At 44.8% G+C, this 20,816-nt stretch overlaps 1 pseudogene; it reads right to left on the bottom strand.

The window, feature by feature from the left end:
• Positions 1–2,493: 2,493 nt before the first annotated feature.
• On the bottom strand, positions 2,494–2,959 carry LOC113916591 (annotated as a pseudogene).
• Between the last annotated feature and the right edge of the window lie 17,857 nt (positions 2,960–20,816).

Consider the following 20,816-nt stretch of genomic DNA (forward strand, 5'->3'; position numbering starts at 1 on the left):
TTCATCGAGGCTCCCCCTTTGCCATGATGCCCTCAGCAGTGGCTTGTGTTGAAGCCCTACTATGCCTCCTCCTCCGAGCTGAGGAAGTTGGGAGATTTTTCAGTATCCCTGGCTTTTGAGGTAAGAAAATGACTCTCAGCAAGGGCAACCCGTTACTGTTCCCTATTCAAACGTTCTTCCCCATGATGTCCATTCTGGGTCACCTTCTCCCTGGTACATCCCAAGTGCCTTATTTGGGTTCTGCAGCTTATATAGGGGTTTTTCAAAGAAACTCAGGCATAAATATTTTTGCCAGAAAAGAGGAAATTATTTAATGAGTGTGAAATTAGTGTGTAAATGGTGGGGGATTGAGTTGCTATTGCTCTTGAGGACCAGGACCCTGGTCATTTACATTCCTCCCCAGATGTTGCTCTATAACACTTGACCGATGGATTAAATCAGAGGCTTCTAACGTAATTTTGGAAGGGGGCTGGTAGGTGAAATGAGAAATGGTGAATTCTTACAGAAGAACAGGATTGTCCCAGGAAAGAGGCACTGCCTACTCCGGCATTCAGACTATAAATACCAGTGGGCATTTGATTGCCAAGACTTGTGGTCACCGTTGGCAGTATGATGCATGAGACCCCAAACTGCAACAAATGGGAAGAATATTGCAGCTTGCTTGGTCACCTGCAGTTGATAGTGGGGCAAGAGGCAGCCTGGGGTGTGGGGATGCTGAGGGAAGAGACATAGGAGTTACCTATTGAAACTGGGAGGGGCTCTATTTGCTTTTCTTCTACAACAATAGAAATTGACCCAAGAATGACATCATGAACATCAGAGCCAAATGGGAAGGCATCAGAAAAAATACCCAATTTGTTTATTTGCCAGTAGTGATTCAGTGAGTCTTCAGGTTTCCAAGAAGTGACTTGGGAATACTTGTAGGGTTGAGGGAATACAGGCAGAGGGGCCTTCAAGTCCCACCGTTGTCAATTGAGCAAGCAGTCACTATTGTGCTTCTGGTCTCTAGTGGAGACTGAGATATTGATCATGAGACATCATGGGACTGGGAAATATGCACCCAGAGCCACTCTTTATAAGCTGGATATAGTCAGGCCCACCCAATCATAAGTTCGGGTGGGCACATCAGCGATCCACCATTCTATGGAGATGGTACAATCGGGATCAAGACTGAACAGCTCCAGAGAGCAAAAGGAAGTTCCTAGAGACGTGGCCCAGATCCCAATAACCTGTTCTATTATAAGAACACTTATACCTTAAGCTCACATCTATAGCTTCATTTATGCGTGGTTCCCTGCAACTAACTGATAGAAGAGAGAACTATTCTGGCCTGGTTCGTGGATGGGTCAGCTATGTATGTTTGTGTCATTTGAAAATGGGCATTGTGGATGATTTGTAAGACACCTTGAAAAAGAATAGTGAGGAGGCCAGGCTGCATACAGCACATCAAATGGACATGGGGGAAAATGTGGCCTAAGTTACAGGACTGTGAGGAGTCCCAGCCAAGGAGAATGGTTTGGCTGGTTGATCAGAGGCCAAAAAGGAGCATGATTTGACTCTCAGAGACAAGGACCTTCGGGAAAGAGGCAGGTGATGAATCTATGGGTGTAGGCACACTGCTGTTTCTTTGTCCACCAGGCTTCACACACCACAAAGGAGACACTCAAACAACAGGAAGGCAAGACTCTTCCTAGATGTCAGCTCTGTCTTCTGTCCTCAGCTAGCCCAGCACCTGGTGCCTGCAGAATGAGCCTTAGGACTGCTATGCATGGACCCAACAGCATGGGCTCCCTCTCACCAAGGCCGATCTGGGTTTCGTTGCTGACAAATCTGACCTGTCAACTGCAGAGACCAACACCAAGCTCGTGCGTATGGCACAGTTCCACACGGAGACCACCAGCCACTGGTGGGACCTCACTTCCATTGGAGTCCTCATACTCTGCAAAGAGTAGTGATTTGTCATTCCTGGAACTGACAGGTGTTTACCTTCTCTGCCTCTGTGTTTCTGACATTTACAGAGGCCTACACAATTTGTCTCCATTCATGAGGCCCATCTAATGTCATGGAGGTGCCCAATGGGCACATGATCGTTGTAATCAATGGCCATAATATCCTCTTCTTTGCCCAGATTAGGCCAAACTAATGAGATGAGGGAACAACTTACTAGCACTCACCTAGTGCCCCCTTGGAGCAGGCACCCCACCTCTTGCTTTGCTTTCTTCCAGGATGCAGAATAAGTACAAAAGCTGTCTGAGCCTAATGACGATTCCTTCACAGTGATACCAATCTGCAGGGCGATGTGATTTGCTCTATCCATTCCAAGCAGTCTATGGGAAAGGATTGATCAAAAGGCATTTGGAATGATCCAGGGTGAGGGTTTGATACTCATGTGCAATAGTAACTCTGTCCTTGGCTATGGAAATCCGAAATGGTTTATTTATTTATTTTTATTTATTTTTGGGGGGGGTTATGGTTTTATTAACACAAATATGTGCACAACAAGCTGTCTATTCATTTTCTTCGCTGCGCAGCCTGGCGTTGGGATTGGTGACTCTGATTGCCAGCTGGGCTGCTCTTTCCACAATAGCTTTGCGGTTCTTGGAGGAGACATTGTGAGCAATCTCTGCACAGTAAGATTTGTTGCACATCAGCAGCACTTCAGCTCCTTAACGTTGTGGACTAGGAACTTCCAGAAGCCACTGAGCAACATGTGCTTTGTTTTCTTGTTGCTCCCGTAACCAATGTTGGGCATCAAGATCTGGCCCTTGAATCTTCTGTGTACCCTATTGTCAATGCCTCTGGGTTTCCACCAGTTGTGCTTAATTTTGACATAGCGGTCTGACTGGTGCCAGATGAACTTCTTGGTCCTCTTTTTAATGATCTTGGGCTTCACCAGAGGTCTGAGGGCAGCCATGATGCCCAGTAACAGATGGCGGCCACCTCCACAGGCAGCGCCAAGGAAGAGAGCCCTAAATAGTTTATTTTATCATTTTTTTCTCTTTTCCACACACACATATGTGTAGTCTATACAAAGAGCACTTCTATTGTGAAAGATGATGTGCCAATGGTCATAACTTTGATAAATTGTGAAATGTCTCTCCCACTCTTCCTCAGTTCTCGTACACCACCCTCCACCTCTCTGTTTTTGCCAGCCCACACGCTTGTGCCTAAGGAATTGCTCAGTGAGGGGGGCGACTTTAATGTATTTGGGCAGGCATGTATCTGCCAGTGGAAAATTAGGTGCTGGTACTTTGTTTTGATGCACAGCAGTGAAAGCTGGAGGCTGCATGTGATGTAGCAGGAGGCGAAGAGGAGGCCATGTGCTGTTCTAGAGGGGCCTCACGTCTGGAAATGAGGAGGCTCATCCCGTGGTCATGGGAAGTCTCCTCAGTCCTTCCAGAAATATTTTTCCTAATCTACACAGCAGGAGATTCGGCTGGCATGATCTCTGAGGTCCCTTTGAGCGCTCACTTCCTTTGATCCTGGAGTAACAGAGAGTGTCTCTACCTCCTCCCCAGACTCCAGCTTTATATCCATCACTTACTGTATAAAAAGCGTCTGAAGCTTTCCAATGAATACAGTGCAGTTCTGGGCACCATGCAAAGAGAGGTAGTGGGGAGCGAACAACCATTTGCACGGAAATGCAATATCTGTATCCATTATTTTATTTACTCCACACAACAGCTTGTAAGGTAGGCAGCTGCCCTCAGGCTCCGGATATGGCCGGTGTCACCAGCTTGGGGCAAAAACACTGATACTTCTTAAATTCTTTGAGTTATTGCTCTAGGATCTATTTACTCTGATTTGCAGGAAAATTGGTGTCTTCCTCTTGAGGGCCCCCTCCCCCTGCCATGCCTTCATTTGCTAAATGTTCTAAAATTCACAAAGCACGTTTCATTTTGTCTTCACCACATCCCTGTTGATGTGCCCAAGGAAGAAGCCTTTAATTTTTTTTTCTTTCATTGAAATGTAGACATTTTGGGGTCACAGATAACATTTGCTTCCTGCAATTGGGGAACATCAATTATCTTTTGGAGAATTAGTGCTGATTCATTTTACATAGCAGTAAAACCTACCACCTCTTAGTCTACTGAACTGAGCGTTTGGATTTTTGATGTAATTTGAGTGTACTTTTCTCCTATGTGGGCCCTTGAAGGGTTACTTCTCCTAAATCTGGATTTCTGCTGAACTCTTGGTGCTCTCAACAAGTGCTAATTAAGATCAAACAACTCACTCCTCAAGAAATGCCAGCAAGAGCAACTGTCCTGTCCCAGGCACTCAGGCTCCATCCTGTGGGTGGAAGGAAGAGCAGGGTGTTTCCTGAAGAAGAAATGGGTCCTCCTGCTGTTTCTAATCCTGGTTCAAAAAGAAGCCAGTGTGTGCAGGGTTTGGACAGGGAGTGGGAAGGGACCTTCTTTCTGTGTGCCATGGAATGACTGGCTGGTTTCTGAAGGAGAGCATGGCCGGGGATATCTCATCAGTGAAGGCTGGATGCCTCCTCCAGTAAGAAGCCTGCCAGGTATGAAATGAAATCCAGAGGTCCTGTCAACAGTTTGTGAGGTCCACAGACCCCTTTGGGAGGCATCTTAGCCATTCTTTGCTTTATTTTTCTTTATTCCTCAAGAATGGAGTCAGGCTTTATATACCCCCATGCAATACTGAGATATTTAGGGCAGAAGTTTAGGGAGAGTTTTGTTTAAGCTTAGAATAAACCATGATACTTTCTGTTAAAGAAATTCTAGGCCAATGACAATTTGGAGCATGGATAGCTGGAGAATGAAAAATCTGTAACCAGAGTGGGTTAGTAGAACCTGTAAATGGTATTTGGAGAGTCAGGAGAATTTGGGGAGAGGGAAATCCCAAGAGAAAGAGTGGATGTTCTGTTGATCTATAGTCATGGGGGTGGGAGTTCTTCTAATTTGAATATTAAAGGAAATATGTCTTTAATCTCTTCCCCGAATAGTGAAGCAGAATGAACCAATAAAACTTTTGAGTTAGGAATAATAACAATGTTTATTATATGCCATATATTTTGTTTTACATTTATTAGCTCATTTAATCATCATTACAATCCTATGGGGAAACTGAGGCACCAAGAAAACAAATGACTTGCTGGGAGTTGCAGGTGATCAATGTGGGAATCAATCCCATATGTCACTATTTTCTCCTTTTACAGATGAAGGGTCTGGGTCCCTAATCTGTTGACTAAATTCCTGGGTGTGAGCTGGGATTCATGGGCTGGTGATGCCTTCAGATGTGTGTCTTTGTCTTTGCTTTGGCTGGTGAAAGTGGGTGGAACCCAGGCCTTCTGGTGCCATTCTACATCCACTTCACTTTTAGTTTTCTGTCTTGTCTATACCTGTTAGTCCCTGTGGCCTCCTCAGCCCATGGGATTCAATGCAAACACATGCAAGCACAGCTGTGCCTCTGCACACATGCACACACTCACACATACATACATGCACATGCACACACACATCCACACACATAGGCATGCACATGCCCACACATAAACATATATGCCTGCAGTAGACATGCCAATGCATACACACAGACATATGCATGCACACACATACACATACATGCATACACTCACATGTACATGCAATGCACATACATGGCCATACATGCACGTGCACACAATGCCCGCACATAGACACATGCACATACACACGGGTACATCCATGCATATACATACACACAGGCACATGCATGTGCACACACATACTTGCATATTTGTGTACACATACACATGCACACACATACATATACACGCATACACGTGCATCTCCTTCATTGCCAAAACATCACTACTCAGCAGTGACAGGGAAGACAGGCTGATCCACATTGTGGCTGATTTTGTTGGTTTTAGAGGATTTTGAAAGGTTTGAAAGGATATTGGTGGTGACAAATAGACATTTTAAAAATGTCAAGTCACTCTCAAAATGGACGCTCCTCCCTTAATAGACTCATGCTGATCACTTAAATGCTACAACGCCTCCCACAGATTGGCGCCCGGCTCCTGCTCTAGACATTCCAAGAGGCTGAGACGGGCTGACGTCTCCCACAGAGACAATACTCCAGTGACAGAGCTCTCACGTAAATTATATGGAATTAGGTGATGGGCAGAGGGGGAGACTTTATTACTCAGAGCTAAAACAATCTACCAAACAAATTGCAGGACTGGTGGGGCATGGGGATTGGGTGAATGTGGTTTTGGACTTCTGTTCCATGCTGGCTGTGTGCCTTTCGTCTCTGACCTTGAGTGTTCTCACCTGAGACACATGGGGTCACACTCCTACTTTCTGGATGCTGTGAGGGGTGGCAGCACTAACTGTGGAGTGTCGCCCAACACAGAGGACATCATTGGAGCACAAAATATGGCAGCTAAAATTACTACTATTTCTGCTTTTAAAAATTGAATAAAATGGTAAACATGCTTGTGGGCAGCTATTTGAGAGTGTGTTAGGACTGAGAAAGATCCCTGCCATCTCATAAAAACCCTCCTGATCCTTCCCAGGTTTCAATCCAATGAGCACTCACTGAGCACTAATGATCTCAGTAGACATTACCTGAGTTTTGTCTTCCAGGCAACATGGCAGGAGGGGTGGATGTTCCCATTTTGCAAGAGAAGACCCCTATCCCTTGCTTCCATGCTGATGTGTGGTGGAACACGACCTGATTCTCTGGTCTTCAGAGTCTCTCCGGGTGCTGGATGGCCAATAGTCCTTATGGGAACATCAGAGCTTGGTTGGAGAGCCACTTATCCCATTGGTTCTAGAGGATGAATGTTGAAGGCATAGGAATCGCACAGTTTGAGTGGGGACAGGGGTTCTCAATCCTGGCTGCATATAAGGATTATTTGGGGAATCCTTAAAACCACCAAAGCCCAGGCCACACCCCAGATCAATTCAGTCTGAACGTCTGATGGCACTAGGGTGGCAGGATTTGTAAAGCTCCTGCTTGCTTCCCGGGTTCCCAAGCTTGACAGCTGTGGGTCTGGGACCTCCGTAGACTCCACTCCGTGGCAGCAGCAAGGCTATATTGCTGGATCCCAGTATTTCCCAACTTGCGTGATCGTCAAAATTGCCCAAGGTGTTTGTTAAAAACACTGATTTCAGGATCCTCCCCTGGAGCTTATAATCCTTCCCTTCTATGGTGGCAGCTGAGACTGAGATTTTAATGCTTTGAATTAAGATGATTCCTATGTTGTGTCATACTGGGAGGCAACTTCCAGCTGACAGCTTTGACTCCATTTTAATAGCAGATGCTCTTCTCGATGACAGTGCATTGTTTCTTACTGACAGTTTACTCAGTGGCTTAAATAATAGGATCATGTATCATTTTTTCCAGAAAGGGTCTTGGCCATCACCTTGTCCTATACTCTTATTTTATACATGAGGAACCTGAGGCTCTGAGGGGAGTGACTTCTTCAAGGTCACATGCAAAGTAGCTCCAGAGGAGAAGAGAAGCCAGGCTCCTGTCTCCCTTTCTGTTCCCCCTCTTCTTGGGCAGGACTGGCTCTGCAGACCTAAAATCATCAAGCAGCCAGCATTTCTAAGCAGGCAGCCCAAACTACTTTTCTTTTAATATATCCTTATGACAAGTTTGTTGGTGCCAAACAAGGTCACTGGAGGAGCATAAAGCTAGGCTCCCCTCAGGGCCACACCCGCTGGATGAGGCTAATCCATTTTGGCAGACAGGCACCCTCTGCTCAAGCACCTGGAAACCTTCATCTTCATTATTAACTCATTAATCACTTAACCAGTTGTGTCACCCTGAAGCCCCAAGGAAGGCCAGCCAGGTAGGTAAGGCTGGTGTTGGTTACCCTGTGCTGTAATCAATTCGTTTTGGGGCAGTCACATGGTTAGTTATTAGGACTGGAACTTAGAGATTGTCTGCCCTGATACCATGTAAAATCCTTGTAGATGCTCCATGAGGGAAGAAAGTTTGGGATAATTAGTGCCCTTTGCTGGAGGAGGAAGAAGGAAGGAAAGGTGGCATGGGGTGAGTGTTATGGCAAGATTTCTTGTTTGAATCCAGATAAAGCATTCACCTGTTAGATGTCATGCTTCTAGCTTTGAGACCCTGGAAAGGTCACTTCCCTTCTCTGAGCCTCAGCCTCTTCATTTTGGAAAATTAGCCTATATTATATGAACATTTTAGTAGTACCTTGTGAGGGTGAATCAGCCAGTGAGGTGAAAGCCCTCTTTGTCTTATACAGAGAGGGCTGTCACCAGGGGAGACCAAGACAGGTCTGTGCAGATTTGTACCTCAGTACCTTCCAAGCTGATATTTACTGAATATATGCCTAACAACAATTAAGCAACAGAGTTGCATAATAATAGCAATTTTTAAGCAATATCAGGAAAAGGCTGAATCTTGCATAGAGAAAAGTTGGAGAAAGAGGCTGACTTACCAGTGTAGGACTCCAGTTCTTTGGTGGGGTCACTGAAGATTCAGCCCAACAGACTAGCTCTCACCCTGCAGAGCAACTTCTAGGAGGACCCGGTTTTATTCTCTGTGGAAGTCTATTTTCTGCATATCTGAGGTTTCAAGCTCTCTGGGGAGGGTTCACTCTCCATTGGCCCCTAAATGTCTTATCAGAATACTTTTCCCAGAGCATTTTGATAAACAACATTTTCTCTAACTCATAGTTTCAGTGATATTTACCACTGCAATAAATTGCTACCAGGTACTGACTGGCCGGTTCAGCCCCCAAGAAGACCCCAATATATCCGGTCCGTATAATTCTGTCTTTCCACTTGCATTCTATAAATTGAGGAGAAGAGACTCACGGGGCTCCTCAGCACTCCACAGACGTGGCGGGATTCGATTTCACATGTGTGTGCCTACGTTGTTCTCCCGCCCACTCCTCCGGGTGAAATTTATGATTATCCAACTTGTGATAACCCAGCCCAGACATCTTGTCCTCTGACTCTCTCTCCAACTCTCTTCTCTTCCCCAGAAGCTGTTGCCTTCCCCCGGACTCTCTGGTACCTCAGACACATTTCCGCCGCAGTGCACACCACGTTGGTGACAGGATGTCCTGAGTTACCGGCTGTCTTCATTGGTCTGTGTGCTCTTTGTATGTGTATTTTCAGACTCCTTTATACCCAAGGAATCTGTTTCATGTTTACTTCCTTCTGAACCATCAACAAGCAGCCATACTGGTAGAAACATGCTCCATAAGTTGAGATTGCTTGACATTACAACATCTGTATGAATGATGAAAAATCACCTGAGCTCTCCAGTGAGGGTCTTTATGAAGCCAAGTGTGCAGAGGTATTATTTGCAAACCTGGAGCAGGATGACTGGATTTTTTTTTCTCTTTCAACATGACTCTTTGGCACTATAAAAACTGTCCCAGAAGCACAGAAATGAGATGGTCAAGCTCCCTCACTTCTCTTCTTCTTGCTCCAAAAGACCCTGTGGGGGGACTTATCCATTATTTAAATTTCTTCATTGACTCTAACTGAGCCCAGAAACTGTCAAGCTGAAATACTATGAGCAAAATTGGTCTCACACTTTCCTCTAATTTAATGGAAAGTTTCAGAACTTGAAGATTTGTAACTATTTGTAGAGTAGGTGAAGAATTGTAACCAACCCAGAAAGTTCAAATATGTCCTTCCGGTTTGGCTTTGCAGTGTAGATGTTGCAATTGAGCTCAAACTGATACTTTTTGAACGAATTAAAATTTTATTGTCAACACTTCTACCATTTTAATTTTTTTAAATTTTTATACAAATTCAATTAGCCAACGTATAGTACATCATTAGTCTCAGATTTTATCAGTTGCACCATTAATAAAAAGCACATATTTGACAAATCTTGTGGGCAGACACTGCTAGACTCTTCAAAGATGAGTGAGCCAAGGTCCCTGCTCTCAAAGATCTCATGATACTGGGGCCATACAGAAATTAGTTTCATATGAGGCAGAATGAAATGAGTGTTTAAAAGCGGCACACACCAAGGGTGTGGGAGCTCAGGAGCAGAGGTGTAAATTCTGCCTGGTAAAATCAAGGGAGGTTTCTCCAAGGAAGTGTGTGTGTGTGTTTTAAGTCTTAAAGGGTTTCAGACAATAGGGAGAATAAGGAAAACTCAAACTGTAGGGAATGCCATGAACAAGGCTTGGGGAAATAAACACAAGTTGTAGATGTAAAAATGAGATAATGATAAACCCAGGTGATTCTAGAGTCCATGTCAGGCAAGAACGGCTTAGAGCATTCCCTCTCCTCAGTCCAGGTATGTGTGAGTTTGGGGAGATGTATAGGCAGGAGAAGGAGGAAGCATCCGTGGACCTTCCTTAAGGCTCCAGCCCTGCCTCCATCCTAACCCACTACACACATGCACTTGCCTGCAGACACTCACGAATTCCACAACATTAAAGCACATGGGCTTCCCTGACATTCCCTGCCTTCCATGCCTTCAAATGTTGCACGTTCCATTCCTCCCTGCTTAGATGCTTCCTTCTCCCCATCTCACATGGTGGATTCACTCCTATCATTCAAGATCAAGTTCTGGGAACTCATTTTTTCTACAAGCAGCTTTACTTTCCTCTTCTTCTATATGCCCACGAATCTATTTATACTAGGAAACTTCTGTACAGAAACCTGACTCAAACTCGCATGTCTGAAGAGGGAAATTGTTAGCTCCCGTAGCTAGGATAGGGAGATGATGGAGTTTACTTTAAGGTTTAAATGTTGCAATTAGGGAATTGGTGTCCTTTTTCTCTGTCCCTTTACCTCCACTTCAATCTCAGCAGATCTTTGGGTGTGGATGTAAGTTGGCCCTCGGCAATACTGAGTCTTTCCTGTCTGCACAAGTTGTGATCCTAAAGAGAGACTCCCTCTCTCTTTCAGTGTCTATGTGCTAAATCTCATGGTGGGGATTTGGTTGTGTCTGGGAGATTTATACATCCAACTTTAAATAACTATATGGTCAGGGATCAGGTTTGCTTGCTCATCTTCACCCAAACCACATAGAATGGGTTTCCACAGGAAAGACAGTTTCTGGTATTAGGAGAAAAGTTAAAGGCAGGCTGGATAAGCAAAAACAAAGCCACAAATAAGAAACTCAGATTACTATTCTACTTTCTAATGTTTTCCATGCCAACTCAATGGTTTCTCTATTCCACTTGGCTGCAATCCTGATGGTCATAGGGGGAGCCTGCACCACCCTGTAGTAGGACTAAGTACGCATGAGTGGGGGCTCAGTGAACGTTGATGAGTAGTGAGTCCATGAACAGGAGAATGAATGAATGCACATTCTGTGGGACAGATGGATCAAGGAATACCATTTCTGTCTCGTAGTTTCTGTCCGTTATCTCTAGCCTGGACTACTTTAATAGCCTTTTAATTAATCTTCACATCATCAGTCTTGGCCTCATCTAATCCATTCTTTACACAGGAACCAAACTGATATTTTACAAAATGCAAATACGATCATTTTATTCCTCTGCCTAAACCCCTTCCCCGCATCTGGTATATTGAACAAACATTACTGCAGGGCTTTTAGAAACCTTCAGGTTCTGGCTTTTGTCTGCTTGTCCAGGTTCTTGTCTTCTATTCTCAACACTGCCAACACCAGCCGCCATCCCTCCCCCCTAAGCCCGACCCCAAGTGCATGTGTACTTTGTACTCCAGTCCTTTGGAATTGCTTTTACTTCCTCAAAGGCATCAAGTTCTCTCCTGTTCTCAAGTCTTTGTTCCATCCCCCTGGGGTGCTTTTCCTCTCCCCTCCTTTCTCACCTGGCTAATTTCCACTCATGCTTCAGAGCCCAGCTAACACATCCCTAATAAATGAGGATTTCTTGGACTTGTAACTGCTGCCCCTCATACATGCTCCCGCAGGATCCCCTCCCCTCGTAGAGACACTGATAGTACTCTAAAGTAACTGCTTATTTCATCGTCTGCATCACTGCTGGCTGGACTGTATGTGCTGGAGACATGGATAGATCTGTTTTATTCGCTGGTATGTCTCCACCACCTGGATAGGACCTGGTACGGATGAATGAATGAATGAATGAATGATTGAATGAATGAATGTATTGAGTCTCAACAGTATGCTAGGCATTTGGTGTGAGCTGAAGTTAGGGGTGATCCTGGCACAGCCCCTCCCTTGAAGGGGCTCCCTGTCTTTAGGCAGAACTGCTATAGTTCAGAGAGGTTACAAGTGGTAGAACTGTGTGTGGAACCCAGTCCTAACTCCAGATTCAGTCTCTTCACTCCACTTCAGCGGCCCCTGTGTTGATACTCAGCTCATATCTATTTAGACAGAGCAGCTTGTGGTTGGGCCTGGCTCGGTTTGGTTTGGATGGTGAGGGAGACTGAGGTTCTCATGCCTGGGTCAAAGCTCTGTGAAATGGTATTTAGGTCAAGAGCCATGTTCCAAATCATTGTTTTCTGATTCATCTGGAGAGAGGATCTGTTCATAGTCTTTGGCTTTAGAAAATGCCTTGCAACCGACATTTCATTCCCATTTGTGTATTAAAACATGGGCCTCAGAAATACCTTAGTGAATAATGCGAGTTTAGCTGTTGATTTGCTGGGTTTTTTTTTAATTTTTTATTGTTATGTTAATCACCATACATTACAGCATTAGTTTTTGTTGTAGTGTTCTGTGATTCATTGTTTGTGCATAACACCCAGTGCTCCATGCAGAATGTGCCCTCTTTAATACCCATCACCAGGCTAACCCATCCCCCCACCCCCCTCCCCTCTAGAACCCTCAGTTTGTTTTTCAGAGTCCATCGTCTCTCATGGTTCGTCTCCCCCTCCAATTTACTCCCCTTCATTCTTCTCCTCCTGCTATCTTCTTCCTTTTTTTTCTTAACATATATTGCATTATTTGTTTCAGAGGTACAGATCTGTGATTCAAATCTTGCACAATTCACAGCGCTCACCAGAGCACATATGTGCTAATGTCTATCACCCAGCCACCCCATCTCCCCAATGTCTATCACCCAGCCACCCCATCCCTTCCACCCCCCACCACTCCGATTTGCTGGTGGTTTTTTATCAGGCTCTGATGGTGAGGACTCTAATCCTTGCAAGGAGCACTTAGGGGACCCGAGGCTCTGGTCTCAGTCTGACCAGCGGCATTTGTGTGATGACTTTTGGGAAAGGACGTCCCTCCGTAGCCCCTTGAGAATCGATCTGCATTGATCTTAAGCTGCTATGGAAACATCACTGTCTTTGCCAGTGTTTGGCGTACTATAACCCAACTCTGCCCAGTGAGGGAGTGTGTGAGGGGCTTCATTTCCAAATAAAAATCAGAGCCTAAAGAGAGAAAGCATTTAGCCCCTCCTCCCTTTTTCCTGAGAGGGATATTATTGAAAGGATGGGTCTGGAGCTGAAGTTTTTCTGTGACTCTAAGGCAATAAACAAAGGAAAAAGAAAGGCAGAGGCTCTGAGGTCAGTTGACCAGGGGGATTTAGAAGGAGTCTGAGTGTTTGCTGGCCCACTTAAGGCCCAGAACAAAAGCTCTGGTCTTTGGGTTCCATGAGGTAATTTGAGGTCTTTATTGCTCAGAGCCCCTCTATGTTGGGTTTTCCACTACCTGCAGACCAAGCATCCCTAATGGATACATATGGAATCCATTATGGTACAGCTGTTATATCGTACCAAAGGCAAAAACAAACAGACCCAAATGATCTTCTGATTGGAGCGGGTCAATGATCATTCTAGGCTTGTCTTGATTTGTCCATCTGTCAAATGTGGAAAACATAATTAACCTGGAGAAATGCCAGCGAGGAAATGCACAGTGGTGTTAACTTTTCAGACATGAGGGCGGTCTTTAAATCTCTGTACTTGATCTATGTTCTGTTTCATGTAGATCCTCCACGAAGTGCATCCTTCTGGACACGATGTCAAGCAAGGAAACCCCTCCCAGGGTTTGTAGACCAGATCTTCTGCTGAACAGCTGTGGTCTTAACATTGTTACATCAGTGTGTTCCCGGTAAAGTAACTACTTAGTTGGGAAACTGCATTACAGGTGGAGGGGTAATGAGTTATTCTTACAGTGTAACTTTCTTGCCCAGGAGGGGGGCTGCACTGGTAGTGATAACACCCTTCCTCTTCCTTCATCTTTAAGATTTGACTTGGTTTCTCCTGTCACCCTAGGCTCTCACTTCCAGTCTATTGCAGAACTGGCCATTCTTTCTGTGTTTGTTCTCAGAAGGGAGTTTGGCTGCCGCACTGAGTAAGTGGAGGGCGGTAATGCCAAGGGAGGCTGACAAGGTCCCCCAGCAGCAGAAGGGGATGCAGAAAGCCTGGGCAGAAGAAAGCAATTGTAAGGATGCTGGGGCTTCCTCTCTCTCCTTGCTTTACAGATACCACTAGTCGGTACATTGAATCACATAAAGCTTTTGTGGTTAGGGAGTAGGCCACGGACCTAAAAGTCTAAGGAAAATCCCAATGTTTCACTTGGGTATTTTGAAAACATAAGAATTTGTGTGCGGTGGGGCAGGGGTGAAAGTAATCATCCAGGCCAAAATGGGGACTTTTGGAAAGCCTTCCCTCCTCTAAAATACTTCTCCTCCTTCTCCCAGGATATATAAGACCTCTGAGTAGCGACTCATTTGAGGTTTATTACTGGAGATAACAATTAGTGGTCAGAAATCTAGAAAACTGAATCACATCTATCCATTAAACAGTACAGACAGCGAGGATATGAGGAATAATATAGATTGTGCCCTTTTTTATAGAAGAAAAAAATGGGACCCCAGAATGAGAAGTGACTTGCCCAGGGTTAAACAGAGCCCTGCTGTTCTTATTTTCAATGTAAAATAGTGGAAAGAAAGCTTAAAGCAAAATGCCAGTGAGTGTTGGTTTATTTATTATGAAGCTTTCCCTCTACTCTCTTTCTAACAGCTTTATTGAATCTCTATTATTTGTGGGCACCATAATAGATTCTGGAGCTATAGAAACCTAGATGGTAAGAGGCCCCCAGAAACACATTCACAGAACTATCCCTTTATGATTAATGGTTTTGTAGAGGTTCCTTGGAATGTGATGGACATATATTCAAATGATGTCAAACTCCCCTCTCCCCTTGCAGCTGCCAACTGATGTAAAGTGTCACATGAGAAACAGGTGGATAGGACTTTATGAAAAAAATAGCCACTTGTGACTTGTTTGGCTTTGGTCCCTTGTAGGAAATTCCAGGGCTGAAGAGCTGGATCAGGTCCAAAGGAATACTTGTGAACCACATGTGTCCCAACCCTGCTAACCAACGGAGGAGATCCTTTGTCCCTTAGACCACAGAGGCCTGTCCAAGAGCTGCATGTTGTCCCTGGGGCTGCTTCCTGCTTGACATCTCACAGGTGAGGGAAGCCCCTTCTCCTTCTGGTCCCTTATGCTGCAGCAGCCCCCAGTGTGGGGAAGGAGAAGAAGATACATTTTAAAGGAACTAAAGACTTCCCAGAGGGAAGACCGTACTACACTGATGTGAGAGCCTTCACCTAACTCTTGCTCCCTACTCCAAAAGTCCTTTCTCTTGTCCCACCTCCAACACCCAGCCCAACGCTCCCATTCCCCAACGTGGCAGCCCAATAACATCCTCGGCTTTGTCCATATCTGAACCTCCTTCTCTGGCATATGTTGGGTAAAGGGTGTTGGATCTTTTCCGGGGACCATTTTCTCTAATCATATCAAGGAGACCATCTCTGGTTGTCGAGTCACTTAGACGATCCCGCTAACTGCACCTGTGGTTGGAATTTTGGGGGACGCTCTCTATGATGATTTATTTAGTTGCATTTTCATATAGGATTTATTTATTTGCTTGCTTCATTCATCCAACAACAATTTGTTAAATCCTATTGTGTGCCAGCTATATCCAAGAAAGGCAGCTTGTCCTTCTTGTACCCAACTTGGAGCACTGGGCGCTATCACGGAGATTGGATTCCAAGGGCAGAGGCACCCAGTATGTAAGAAAATATCCATCTTTTGTTAAGTCAAATATATTATTGATTGTAATTTGTACTACTCTTTTATGGGCCACTAAGAAAGAAATACGATGCCAAGAAAACTCCAAAGCACTGTAGTGGACACTTGTGACCCCTCCTGCCACCTGATGTCCCACAGCTATGGTGGTCACACCCATGTTTGTCAGAGGTCTGCATCCCATGTGCACCAGGATGACTTTTTAAAAAATCTGTTTGGCTTCTTCCCATTCAGTTTTCCCTTCCTTGGGAAGAAATCAGAGAGGGAGCCAAACCATGAAAGTCTCTGGACTTTGGGAAACAAACTGAGGGTTTCAGAAGGGAGGGGGTGGGGGGATGGGGTATCCAGGTGATGGGTATTGAGGGCACATGTGGTGAGGAGCACTGGGTATTATATGCAACTGATGAATCGTTGAACACTTCATCAAAAACTAATGATGTATATATGTTGGCCACATGAACATAATAATAAACAAATAAAAATAAATAAAAACAGCAACAACAATAAATAAATAAATTAATTAATTAATTAATATGTTTGGCTGTTCAGATGCCACAAGAGCTCTCAGTCCAGACCACAGACATAACCCTGAAATTGGGGGAGTTAAGACACAGGGGATGGGGGTGGGTGTTGGCATTTAGTGCCTCAAGCCTAACCCTGTTCCTTGGGGGAAACCAAGCCAAGACTTGTCACCAATTGTAAGATTTCAAAGATATTAAAACAGGAAAAAAATCATCCTAGAAATGACGAGTATGGTAATAGTGTTAGCAATTGCGGCTAAGGAGAAAAATTAGCAAGAGAATTTTAGACTGGCTGTCTCGAGAGCCTCACTAAGAGAAGAGTTTCAAGGAAAGACTGGAAGGCTGCAAGACTTAAGGGTGTTTGAGGGAGATGCATTAAGGAAGGGGGCGCAGGCCATGCAAAGGTGCTGAGAAAAGGGTATGCCTTGCCTATTCCCGTGACAAGGAGGGGACCAAGGCATCTGGAATGTGACCAAAACAAAGGCAGAAAAATATCAAATGAAGTCAGACAGCAAACTGGAGTCAGCCTGTAGAGAACTTTTGGTTATTTTAAGGATTTTGGTCTAACTCTGGGTGGGATGGGAAACCGTTTGGGTGTCGCCAGCAGAAGAGTGGTATGAACCAACATAGGTTTTAACAAGCTCTACTTGATGGGTTGACATAAGCTGAAGGGGAGCAAGAGTGGAAACAGAGAGAGCAACTAGGAGGTTACTTGCAGATCAGGCAATGGATGATGGCAGCTTGGACCAGAGTGGCACCGGGGGGGGGCGTGGTCAGAGTACCAATATATGTTCAGGATAGAGCTGGAAATATTTCTCATACTGTATGTGGGGAGCGAAAGAGGAGTCAAGGATGACTCCAAAGTCATTATTTTTTGTAGTATTTCTATATTCCCTTCAAGTTGGGTCACATGACCTTCCCCCTCTTCCTCTTCCTTGCTCTTCCTCCCTTTTGTGCCCTCAAGGAAAGTAAGCTGACCCAGGCAGGGCCAGGTCTGGCCATCGTGTTCTTTCCTCCTGGTCCCTTGTAAATGAAGCAAAGAGTGGGGATTCAGAACCTATTGTTATCCCACCATCTCCTCTTGGCTGTCTGGCTCAAATACCACAGTTTTGAAAAATTGTCTGAAGGTTGCAGCCTAGGCACATTTTAGTGGGAGGTCACGTTGATCTTCTCAAACAAACCCCCTTCTGCATTACCTCTGGGCCTCTGCCCACCTAACCTCCCTTTTCGTCCCTAGTGTCTTGTTAAAATGCTCATCTCACTGTTCTGTGTCTTTCCAGAAAACTCAAAATAAACCAGAGTACTTTCCCTGTGGCACACAGAGTAGGCAAACAGAGGCTTCTTTGTTAGACAAGGTCAGAGTTGTGCCCTTTGGTTGTGTTCTTCTCATCCCTACTCTCTCTCCTCCTCCATCCTTTGTTTACTCCTTTAAGGGACTGGACTTTTATCCTAGAGAGAAGAGGCAGGCTCCATCTGAGCTTCAGGTGAGTTCAGCCAGGCTTCACTTCTGAAATGGAAAGACTGTGGAGACAGGAGGGTTTTGGAAGATCTTAGCAGATCAGTAGGCAAAGGGACAAACAACAAAGAAGGAGCTTGGAGGCTCTGCCCTTGGGTAGGGGGCTCCATTGATGGCCCCAGCTCCATGGGGACAATAAGTCTGGGAAGGCAGGCTGGCTGGTTGACTGCTGAAAGATGCTGGCTCTGCCTGGTGGGCAGTCATGTCAGGGAAACCTAGTGAAGTCTGAGTAAGTTAGTCGTGGGATGTGTGGGGCACTTTATTCAAGAATCCACTACTTAAAAGGCTCTGTATTGTGTGCTAAGGGGCCTACTTGATGAATAAGACACAGCTCCTTAGCCTCTCTCCAGAAATAATCTCCCACATAGGAGAGGAACATCTTTGCACAGGTCCATTCTGAATACCCCTCTGATCTTCCCCAGATGATCTGCCCCACAGCTCTAGGTGCAGCCCAGAAGAAGCAGTGTCCTAGGCAGGTGAGCTTGGGACCTAGTTTCACGTTGGAGATATGTCCCAGATTGTCAAGAATGAAGCCCAGGCTGGAGTGAATGCTGGTGATCACTCTGATGAGGAGGAGTAGGGTGAAATTGCCAAAGTCCTCTCTGCCCCATGGAGGTCTCACTCTCCTTTCCTTCCCTTTGCTCCCATCCAGCTCACATTTCTCTCTTTCCTTTCCTCAGGTCTTTTTCCAGAATGTTCCATCAGTATGGGGGCAGCAGAAGTCCTGAGGAATAAAGTCCTCCTTATTGTCCTGGGCCTTAGGTTCCTTACATATAGAATAGGATAGTGGAAGGCCTGGAGTGCATAAGTGTTCAGATCTCTCCCTGCCTTGACATCTTGTGAAACAAATCTTTTCCTTCTTCCTGCCTCCAGGCATATTGACGTCCAAACATTTTCTATGTTCTGGCTAAAACCAACTGGACAGAGATGCCATATTTTTCCTCAGCAGCCCATTCTAGACTTCTGCTTATCTCCCTGCTCTGAGAAAATTAAGTGGTTCTTCCCTATGTTTAATTAAGATCTCTCTTGTTGTAGGCAATTTCCTCCTGAGTAGATTTCATGAGTGTAGAGAGCAATAACGGAATGCCTTTTTCATATAGAGCATTCATATGCTCACATATACAAGTTAATCTTCGTTTACAACCCTAAATTTAGCCCCTTTTGGGCCTCATTTCCATGCATTTGCATGTTAATATTCATAATTATGTAGATATATTCTTGGATTCAATGGGAAAGAATATCCCACACAGAAGGTTGAAAATGACAATTTATTCATAGAACTTGATCATAAGATTCAGGAGAACTTTGTTGGGAAGGGTTGCCAGATTAAATATCAAGCTGCTTTTCCTGTACTGTGTGAAAATGATTATGAATTATATCTTCTCATTTGTCTTCTGCCAAAAGGGGAGCATAGGTAGAAGCCACATGTGGAAGGTGTCCCCTGGCAAGATAGTTCTGAAGAATGACATAAGGTCTCCGACATGTGACAAGCAGCTGGGAGGAAATGGGCCACCTGGGTGCCAGAAATGTCAATCCCATGCCATGTGGATACCATTCAGAAAATGTATTGTCCCTGGCAACCACCACTGGTTCCTTCTGATATATGGCCTGTCTAGGACTTAAGTGAAAAGAAGAAGCTAGAGAGGTCTGGAATTAGGATATTCACAGAACTCATGATCCCTAAGAGTTAGGACCCCAAACTGGGGAGCTAATATTTATCAACTACCTATTATATGCTCAGTGATGTACCAGTTCTTAAATGGTGACTGGCTGTCTTTTAAAAGTGTCTCTATTAAACAGATATGATTACTTCCATTTTTCAAATAAAGATACTAAGGCTCAAGAAAGGATGAGTGACTTGGCCAGACCAAGTAGATGGCAGAACCAAGTACTGAAATTAGATTTGTCTGATCTCAATGCTTATATTCATTTCTGCTTAATAGGATTTTACTAGTTGGAAATGAAGTATATCATGGATGCCTTTGAGGTGAAAAGCTTTGAATAACTTCTCTGATTTATTTTCTTTGGCTAAGCCTCATTCAAGATTAATGTTCAGATAGGTTCTCTGATCTCTGTACCACTAGGGAAAAAAAAAAAAAAAAGAAAAGAAAAAGAAGGAAGTAAGAATTGCATGTTAAGGCTTTATTGGGAGATGTAATACCAGGACAGCAGGAGAAAGGGTAAAGGGGAAGTGGGACACGGAAGGAGAAAAAGCAAATACAAGGAGGTTCACTGGAGCTGACCACAGGTTCATAGGAAAACACAGCTCATTATTGGCACCAAGGACACCTTTAGACAGGCTGAATGGCAATATTTCCCTGCAGGGAAGTCAGTCTGGGAGGGGGAGGAAGACATCTGTCTTACTGGTCCATATTTGCCCTATAGGGTATTATGTTAGCTCACCTGTTCTTCCAGGTGGTGTTGCCTTACGTCTCCAGGTAGCCACTGAAAGAGTTGATCATGTATCATGGTGGAATCTTTCCTCTGAAATCAGAAGGAGCAGGAAGAGTCAGGTCTTCTGTGGGTCCAGTTGGGTTGGACCTGGATGTGGGAGGTACGGCGGTAGGGGTGACAGAGGATATACCAGAGCCCGACCTTCAGCCAGGTAAGGATGAGACATCCAATAGCATCAGGAGATGAGATGATGGGAACTAGCGTCCTAAACTTGGGGCATAGGTGGGGCCACAGGAATCTGAGGAAGTATATAAGTGGCGATATGTAAATCTACCTCCTGCGCGCTCAGATCCACTCACTCTCTTAGAACATCTGGATCTCAGACTATGATACTAGAACAGGATGGATTCATTTCTTCCGCTTCTTCAAGATGGTGGCCAG

The sequence above is a fragment of the Zalophus californianus genome, chromosome 4 (assembly GCF_009762305.2).
Source record: "Zalophus californianus isolate mZalCal1 chromosome 4, mZalCal1.pri.v2, whole genome shotgun sequence".
NCBI classification, from domain to species: domain Eukaryota; kingdom Metazoa; phylum Chordata; class Mammalia; order Carnivora; family Otariidae; genus Zalophus; species Zalophus californianus.